This window comes from Lactuca saligna, chromosome 6, assembly GCF_052625555.1.
Source record: "Lactuca saligna cultivar CGN05327 chromosome 6, ASM5262555v1, whole genome shotgun sequence".
NCBI lineage: Eukaryota > Viridiplantae > Streptophyta > Magnoliopsida > Asterales > Asteraceae > Lactuca > Lactuca saligna.
Genome location: NC_136422.1, coordinates 57687851 through 57696894, shown reverse-complemented (window position 1 = coordinate 57696894; position 9044 = coordinate 57687851). Strand labels below are relative to the sequence as shown.

General features: G+C 35.2%; 1 pseudogene; it reads right to left on the bottom strand.

Moving 5' to 3' along the window:
• Positions 1 to 2774: 2774 nt before the first annotated feature.
• On the bottom strand, positions 2775 to 5709 carry LOC145003487 (receptor-like protein EIX2; annotated as a pseudogene).
• Positions 5710 to 9044: the final 3335 nt, after the last annotated feature.

The following is a 9044-nucleotide window of genomic DNA, read 5'->3' as shown; positions in this document are numbered from 1 at the left end:
GTCAAAAATATCACTGAACCAGCTATTACAGGTTGATAGAGACTAAAAGAGCAGGTCATATCCTAGTTAGGGACCCATAAAGCCAGACAAAAACTTTAGGAACCGAATGGGTAAACCCTAGGAAGTTTGTAGGGAATTTACGTTACTTTCCCTTTTTATTAAGAATCTGATTTTATTAGATGCTAAAATGGTAACTGATCCATATCGGCATACTTTTATACGTTAGCATGATGAGTCGTTTCATGGAATAGACTTCAGTAGTTTCTTCCATAATGGCAACATAAATTATAGCATGTTATGCGGCATCAAATCATGGAATATGGTTGCGGAAATTTGTCACGATGCTACATATTATTGATATGATAAGCCAGCAATGTTATGTTCCAGCAACATAAGTTCTATTAAGCCGAAGCATATTAACATATAGTTCCTTCTATTAACATAATAGTGCAAAATGGAATATATATATATATATATATATATATATATATATATATATATATATATATATGTGAATAGACTCCATGATAAATGATCTACTCATAACGGGATTACCTCCATAGATCTTTCATGAGCATACTACATGTGTTGGTATGATATTTGGTTTTAGTGGGAGTTTTATGGTTCTTTATGTTTTGTTTAAGAACAATTATGTTTTTTGTACAAAATGAAGAATTTGGTTAATTCCATTATGAATTGCACTTATTTGAAGTTTGATCTCGCTTCAAGATAACGAGGAACTCGTTGGAAATCTATTTTGATTTAAAACCACACATCAAGTTGAATCTATGTCGTTAGTTATATATGTATATGTGACCATTGATGGGTTTCATTACGTGAATTGTAATAAATACCACTTTGATCCAATACTTGTATGATTAGTGGACGAGATTGTTCAAGGGTATCAATATTATGATAACATTTATTAAAGTGCTTATATATCTATATGTACATTTAAATATCAGTGGTCCAATAAGAGATTGTTAGATAATTATGGGGTCACTTCATAAATATATAATGTTATCATTAAATTCAGTTATTATGGTAAAACTATAAATTGTTAATGGACGGATTTATAGAATATCCATTTAGCTTTTGTGGATTGAGTTTCCGGTTTGACTCAAGATCCTCAATATCCCCTTCATCTCTCACATTGGGTATATCTTCATCTATATATATACATGTGATGAGGAGCAGATGAAAATACGCAAAATAGACATGTAAATTCGTTTAGTTTTTGCTGAAGGATTCTAGAGAGTTCTTGCGATCATTTGGAAAAGTCATTCCACTTTTCAGATCCGAAAATCTCCATGGAAGCAGGTATCTGATGTTCCTTCTTGTTAAAAATTTTCTTTTAGCAGATTCGAGATCAAAGATCTAAATTTTAAGCTTCCGCATTTTGTATTTTGGTTGTCAAACAACATGCAAAAAATGTGTTTTTTGTAGTGATGGGAAGATGAAACTCAATCGGTTGAATGTAAAAGATGCAATGGTGTAGGTCATAAGGATGATTTATGGTCTCATTTATTGATAATGTAAAGATTTATGCACATGGAACCGAGCAATGAAATAGGCTAAACGTGTTGGTCTAATATGGGTAGCATTCATTCCGTTATCACTTATGGTTGAAGTTTGAAATATGTAAGAAGGGAAAGGCTCATTTCTCTCAGTTGTTATATGTTTTGTTTAGTCTCTAAAAATTTCACATGAACATAATGGAGTTTTTAAATATGTTTTTTGTGATACATGATACAACTTCTATTCACAATTCTTTTGATGCAAATCTTTCTATCTAGGATGTATAACTCAGATGCTAAATGCACGCCTTAAGGGTTTTTTGATACAGTACGAAAGCACATTATTTGCAAATCACACTTTACAGAAAAAATATATACATTAGGCATGTTTGACAACACGCTCCATTTTGGACAGAAAGCCCATTTGGCAGTACAAGCTTCTAGCATTTAGTTAAAAAAAATGTTGCAAATCTAAATGCTATTGCAGGTAACGTTTAACAAAATGCTACAAGCTACCTGCTACCAGCTAGTTTTGCCGAACACTCCTATTATATTTTGAATTTGTTTCAAGGTATAGTAGCCTTCCTAGTATATTAGTTTGGTACCTCAAGCACTGAATTTGTTTCAAGTTATATAAGCCGTCCTAGTATATTAGTTTGGGAAAATCGAAAATGGAGTCTAGGATGATGGAAATTTTGCACAACTGTACCAATCATGAAGGTGCTTAAACTTGAATGAATTAAAACTCTTTCCATGCTAAAATGTAGGAAATAAATTTTTCAGACCCTTCCTAGCTTTGTCAGTAACATATACTAAATTTTATAACATAGATTAAAGTGACTTCTTTTTTATTAAAAACAGACATCAGAACCCCAAGAACACAGGAAACAGATTGAAAGAACTGGAAATTCTGCAAATAATCTACTTAGCGACCTTGCAACCAGTAAATGTGTTCTTGAGTTTCCATCATTTTGTATTGCTCTTTAATTAACTATCCCCTTGAATTGGTTGTTGCACTGAACATTGGTTAATTCTGCCTCCAACTCCCTTATCTCAGCCCTCTTCCTGTCAAACCAGTTTTTCCATCTTGCTATTTTTCATTTTTTTTGTTAATTTAAAAAACAACCTACGAACATAAGCATCATAGTAACAAGTATATATGGATGTAATGTCTTTTAAACACTAATTCTTCAAATACTCTACACTGAAAATTATCCTAGAAATAGTCTTTTAAAAAAAATATAAGATCTTGTGTTTATATGGTTCAAAGATATGAACTTTTCAGGATGTTATTTTACACAGCGCGATAAAATGGCCACCCATAGTGTTTGTGGCAATCTTATTAATATTGGGGACTTACATGCCCATGCCAAATTACATTCCTAAGTCTCTAGCCCTAAATAAGAACAGTAATAGGCGTGTTCAAAACAACATATTTACATACTAGAAAACAAAATGAGAAACTGTCTGTCTAACCTTCTGCAAATTTGCAGCAAATACCAACACCTTCACATAAACCCAATCTTTGAAGCCATCAAAGAACATAGAAAAAGCATGTCTCCCTTGATGGTTGAGAAGTAAGACACCACATGCTATCCAAAATCCAGTAGCAAAACCAGTCCCTACACCAATATAGAACTATCCCCAAACTTCATCAACACCTTCCTCATCTCCCTCATTTCTACCAACAACAACAGGTGGTTCTTCAAGTTCTTCATCTCCATGACATTTCTTGTTAATGGGAGGTCCACATAGTCCTGGATTTCCATCGTATCTTGATGTTTCAAAGGACTGGAGTTGTGTACTAGATGGGATTCTCCCTGACAAGTTATTATATGACACATCCAGGTAACCCAAAAAATTCATTTGAGACATGCTTGATGGCATCCCTCCTGACAAATTGTTTCTAGATAAATCCAAAACTGAAAGGTTTCCCATCTGACCAATTTTCCATGGAATCTCTCCAAGTAGAGTATTCTTTGATAAGTTCAGTGCAACCAGTTCAACAAGACTGGTCAGTTCAAGAGGGATTGTTCCTGTCAAGTTGTTGCTTGACAGGTCAACAATCCCAGATTAAATCTGATGAATTCACGTTCAGCTCCTTGCCACTCAATCACTGCATGGTCAAAATAACTTGTTGAACCATGCCAAAAATGTGAAATTGAATAGAAAAAATGTCCGATTTGTGTAGCTGAGAATCCTCCTTGAACCATGCTCGTAAGATTATTCAAACACGAGGGGATGGTTCCATGGAGATGGTTCCTTGACAAGTCTAGAATATGAAGATTCGGTAGTTGACATAATTGTAATGGGATGGTTCCAAAGAAGTTGTTTGAGCTTAGGATAAGCACATACAACCTTGTTAAGTTTTCCCCAATCCAAACAGGCACATTACCAGAAAACTTATTGGCCCCCAAATTCAACGAGGTTAAACTCGTGCAATTCCTTAAAGACAGAGGCAATTCTCCAGAAAAGTTGTTATTGTATAAATACAATGCCTCCAGTTTGATCAAACATCCAACAGCTGGAGGAAGCCTTCCAGATAGATTGTTGTTTCCTAGATTAAGAACTTTTAGTTTTTTGAAATGCCACAAGCAGTCTGGAAGCTGTCCGGTTAGAAAGTTATCGGAGAGGTCAAGAAATCTTAAATAGCCATCTTCAATTTGGCATAAAAAAAAGATTCCTCCATAGAATTTGTTTTTGGAAAGATTTAGCGATTGCACAGTGGAAGAAACATTCGGTATCAGACCGGAAAAGTTGTTAGATCTCAAATCTATCACTGAATTGTAGTCAAAATTTGACGATAAATCTGGTATTTTCCCGCTGATATTGTTCGAAGAGAGATTCAAATATTGTAATTGAGAGGGCCACATGTCCCAAAACCCCAGAGGAATTGTGTCTGAAATTCTAGTGTTGGCAATATCCAGACGGGTAAGATTTTTGAGTGTTTGAATCCATTTGGGGAAGCAAGGCCCTAGTTTGGCAGAGCTCACATTAAGATACTCTACATAAGAAAGGTTTGACATGTGATATAGAAAAGGACCTCCTTCGAATGAGTTTTGTGAAAGATCTATATCAAGAAGGTTGGGAAGTTCAAACAATTTCTCATTTATAGTGCCATTTAGTTGATTATTGGATAGGGACAATCTTTCTAGGGAAGAAAATTTTTCAATCGTATCTGACAGTGGCCCTGTAAAATGGCTATGAGAAGCTTCCAACTCTGCTAATGTACACAATGTGCATCCAGACAAGTTGTTGAGAAAATCAGGAAAACTGACAACAGCAGAATTGTTATGAAATTCAAAATGTTCCAAACTACAGAGGTTACCAAGATATTTGGGTATCCCATCTAACATGTTGCTAGAGAGATCAAGATGACGAAGCTTATCGCTGGTCAATGGGGACAACCAATGAAACACTGATGATGTAAGATTGTTGTTTCCAAGATAAAGGAAAGATATAGATGAAGAAGAGTTGAGAAATGAAGAATATGGATACATGACGTGTGAGAGCTCACATCCCAATAAACTTAAATGTGTTAGTTTTTGGAGACTCAGAATAACATCTACCCAATGATTTTCTTTGGCTAGGGATATCCCATCCATTTCAAGTTGTTGTAGATGAGAGAGATGAACTAGCCACCCTACATTTTCAAGTCTACAACTTCCAAGATCTCGAAGATAAAGCATGTGCAACTTGGTGAGGTTTCCAAACTCTGAAGGAATGATTCCATAAAGAGAGTTATTAGAAAGGTCAAGGTACCTTAATTCGGTCAAAGAACCAATGGACCTTGGAATGGTTCCATGAAAAGAGTTGGAGGAAAGATCAAGAAGATTCAAGTAGGTTAAGTTAACCAATGAATGGCTAATCTCACCTCCAATATTATAGTGGCTGATATCAAGCTCCGTGACATGATGACCTGTTTGGCTGTGGCACCTGACTCCAATCCAGTTACAGCAGTCATCTTCTTCGGTTCCCCATGTAGAGAGACGACCATCAGGGTCATGAAGGTTTGCTTTGAATTGAAGGAGAGCATCTCTCTCCTTTTCCAAACACTTGTTTCTGATAACACCATTATCGTCACTTTCTTCCACTGCTACCAATTGGTTGGCAGTTGTATTCTGAAGGCATAGCAAGACAAGTGAGAAAATTATAAAAACACAAGGATGCATCATGAAAATGCAAATGTTGGTGATTTTTGTTTGTGTTTATGTATATATGAAGGATGCCCCTATGAAAATTTATATAGTGCCAACTATTGTGAAGATGAATTATTAAAGTGGATGGTCTCAAATTGGTGACCTGTTAGTGTGGGGCATCGAATACTTAACTTCCATGAAATTTAAATTGGCCCAAAGTAGATATTTCAAAGACTTACAAGTCATGGCAATTTGTATTTAATATAAATACCTTTTCCAATCTTGTGATATATTTTGGTCATCAAATTATGTGATATATTTCTAAGAAAAGAATTTGCAACCATCACCAATCTTTCATCCCTGTTTAAGTCATTTTCATTATAACGAAATCAAACTCATGAAAGTAACCATCGTGGAAGATACAAACTTGATGTATATTATAGTTTATGCACTTTAATGTAAACAGATTTTTTTTAGTTTCACATTTAGATAGTTCTTACAAAAAATATTTAATTATAATATTATCATTTGAGAATATAGAAATCACATGGCAACTGAAGAATGTATTATGTAAAAACCAATGCACTATTGACTCAATAATGTAAAAGAGGGACAAGACTTGTAATTGTCAATGGTGGCCCTAAAGGAGTAAAGGGTGAGTGAGACGTCTTTTTTTTATACTGTAAGAAATGCTCTAGACAGATTGATCTTATAATCTAAGAGAACCATCAAGAGAAACCAACAACTAGTTTAGATCCATGAATTTATAGCTAACTGGATATTATAGGAGACGCTTATGCGAGTCTCGCATAGCATCAATTAAGATCAATTAACAATGTACACAGATTATTCTTCATGATTTAGCGGAAAGAGGCCTCTAATTTAAAAAATAAATAAATAAAAATTGAGAAAGAAGGTACCGGGTACTATTATGAATAGCCGGCTTGAATTAATCTCACCTTCACCGGCCTCTCTGCAGTCGGAATCCATCGTTCGTTTTGTGTCGTTTCCGATTCTCAAACCACGACGAGACGCCGTACAGTGAGTGTCGTCAGTTCTATAAATTTACATGCGTACAAACCCATTGTTTGCTCAAAAACACAATTGAGGGCCTAATTTGATAGGGGATATAAAGCCCAATAGTCATCAAACATGTGTTTATTTTTGTTTTTTGTTTTTTTTAGAATATTGTATATGCCTTTTTATTTATACTTTATAAACTTTCAAAAATAACAAATTTGCCCAAAATCTTATTGTTTAATATTTGATAATTATTTTAAATTCTTATTTTATCAGTTAACTGTTATACCCTTACATGGATTTATGTTTAAATATCATCTACATCATGTTTAAACTTTATACACATGAGCATCTAACGCGTGGACTTTTTTAGACAAATTCAAAGTCTTAAAACCATCATAAACAATTTTGAGGTTTGTCACTCTTGCTTACATTACGCCAAATTAACCATGGTGACAGAGAAGATGATATGATCGCATCAATTGATTAGAGTTGATGTCAGAGATGATGTTTACTCGATTCTATTCCTGCATAGATCAACAAATATACATATAAAATACTAATAAAACTTGAAGGTTATTAATTAGAGTTTATGTATGTGTTTATTGTTAAGTTAGAAAAGATTGATGATACTACTTTGAGTTTGCGCGATATATTCGTCTTAATCTCGTCTTACTGGAATCTCACGATGATGCTTCCCAATGTTAGATTCGGCTCGATCGTTATCACGTCAATATATCGTTCCTCGTGAACAAGTTCGACCTCTCCTAGGAATTGATATATATATATATATATATATATATATATATATATATATATATATATATATATATATATATATATATATATATATATATATCATTAAGTCCCCCTAGTTTGGATTATTAGTAATAATGGCTCGAATTAGAACTGCTACCGCCGACCAACTCTCTTTAACGGATAAGTCTAAATTTACCATAAATGGTGAAGAGACAGTTCTGCAAGCCTACGTTTCATCATTACCGCTTCAAATATATTCACCAAATTCTCTCTATTTAAAGGTAACCCACAAATTTAAACTGCTCACTCTACGGTTTTCCCCTTCGCTTCTTTTGCTCTTTTTTTTTTCTTTTCTTCTTCCTTCCGATTACTCTGAAAATTCAACTGTGGTCAAGGATAACCAAGGTGTTCAATCAATGCTATCTTTCAGTGAAATAATTAAATAGCATCGTCAAACTTTATAAGATTGATCATCACTTTAAGCCACAACTCCCTTCTTCGTCGCAGAAGATTACTAACCCTCCCTTACGGTACGTGGGGGGTACATCATCAGTTCTCTCGGGACGGTCTCCAGATACTCGCCTTCAATTTCTTGAAGGTGGTCCTTGATCACTACAATCAACATATTGCCCAACTTACCCCTAACGGTTTTCAAAATATCATTTTCTTCGTGATGCTTTGCAAAGCTTTGAACATTATTCCTAGCTTGCTCTTATTCGTCATTTTCACGTCAGTAATGACCGGATGTTATTCTCTCTTTGTAAGGACAAGATTGTTATCTGTGATGGGTTTCCTTCTTCTATCAAGTAATGGAAGAACTTGACTCCCCTCTTAACAGCAAGGGAGACGTTCACCCCGAACTTGAATCTAGCATTGATTGCCCTCTTAACACTAAGGCCAAAGGTTCCCTTATTCATGTTTCCTCGAATCTTGAACAATTGGGTAGTAAACCTCCTACATTTTCCTCGGGATAAACTACAAAAACGCACATGCCCCACAAGAGGAAAGAAGCAGTTTCTTCTATCAGTATAGGAGCAGGACCAGGGGACGCTGAGGCTGAGAAGACTCTGTCGTTGGAAGAGATAATTGAACATACAGAAACATCTCCCCTCTCAAGCGTCGACGGAATCAACGTTCTTTAAAGGGAAAAGATTGTGGATGATATCATGCACGAAACTCCCAGCCTCCTATGATTAGTTCAAAAGTGAGCGAGGCTATCAGATTACATGAGCGTCCCATTCACTCTGACCCTATCCTAGCTGATACATGTGACATCGTGACTAGACTTACTACATTGGTTGTTTCTCTTAAGGGTTTGGGAGAGGTATCTCATCTTCAATGCGTTCATTGTTCTATCGGTGTTACTAATTTTCCTGCCAATGTTGCAAGACAAGCTTTTTGCTAGAAGCTCTTTGGTTTGGGAGTTGGTTCTGGGAGTTCCAAAATCAATGTATTTCAAGTTGGTATCATCTTCTGTTGTTCCTATTACCATGGATAGTTCATATCGAATGTGTATTGATTACCGGGAGTTGAAAAAGTTAACGGTGAAGAACCGTTATCCCCTTCCACTGATTTATGACCTATTTGATCAGTTGTAGGGTGCATCTTG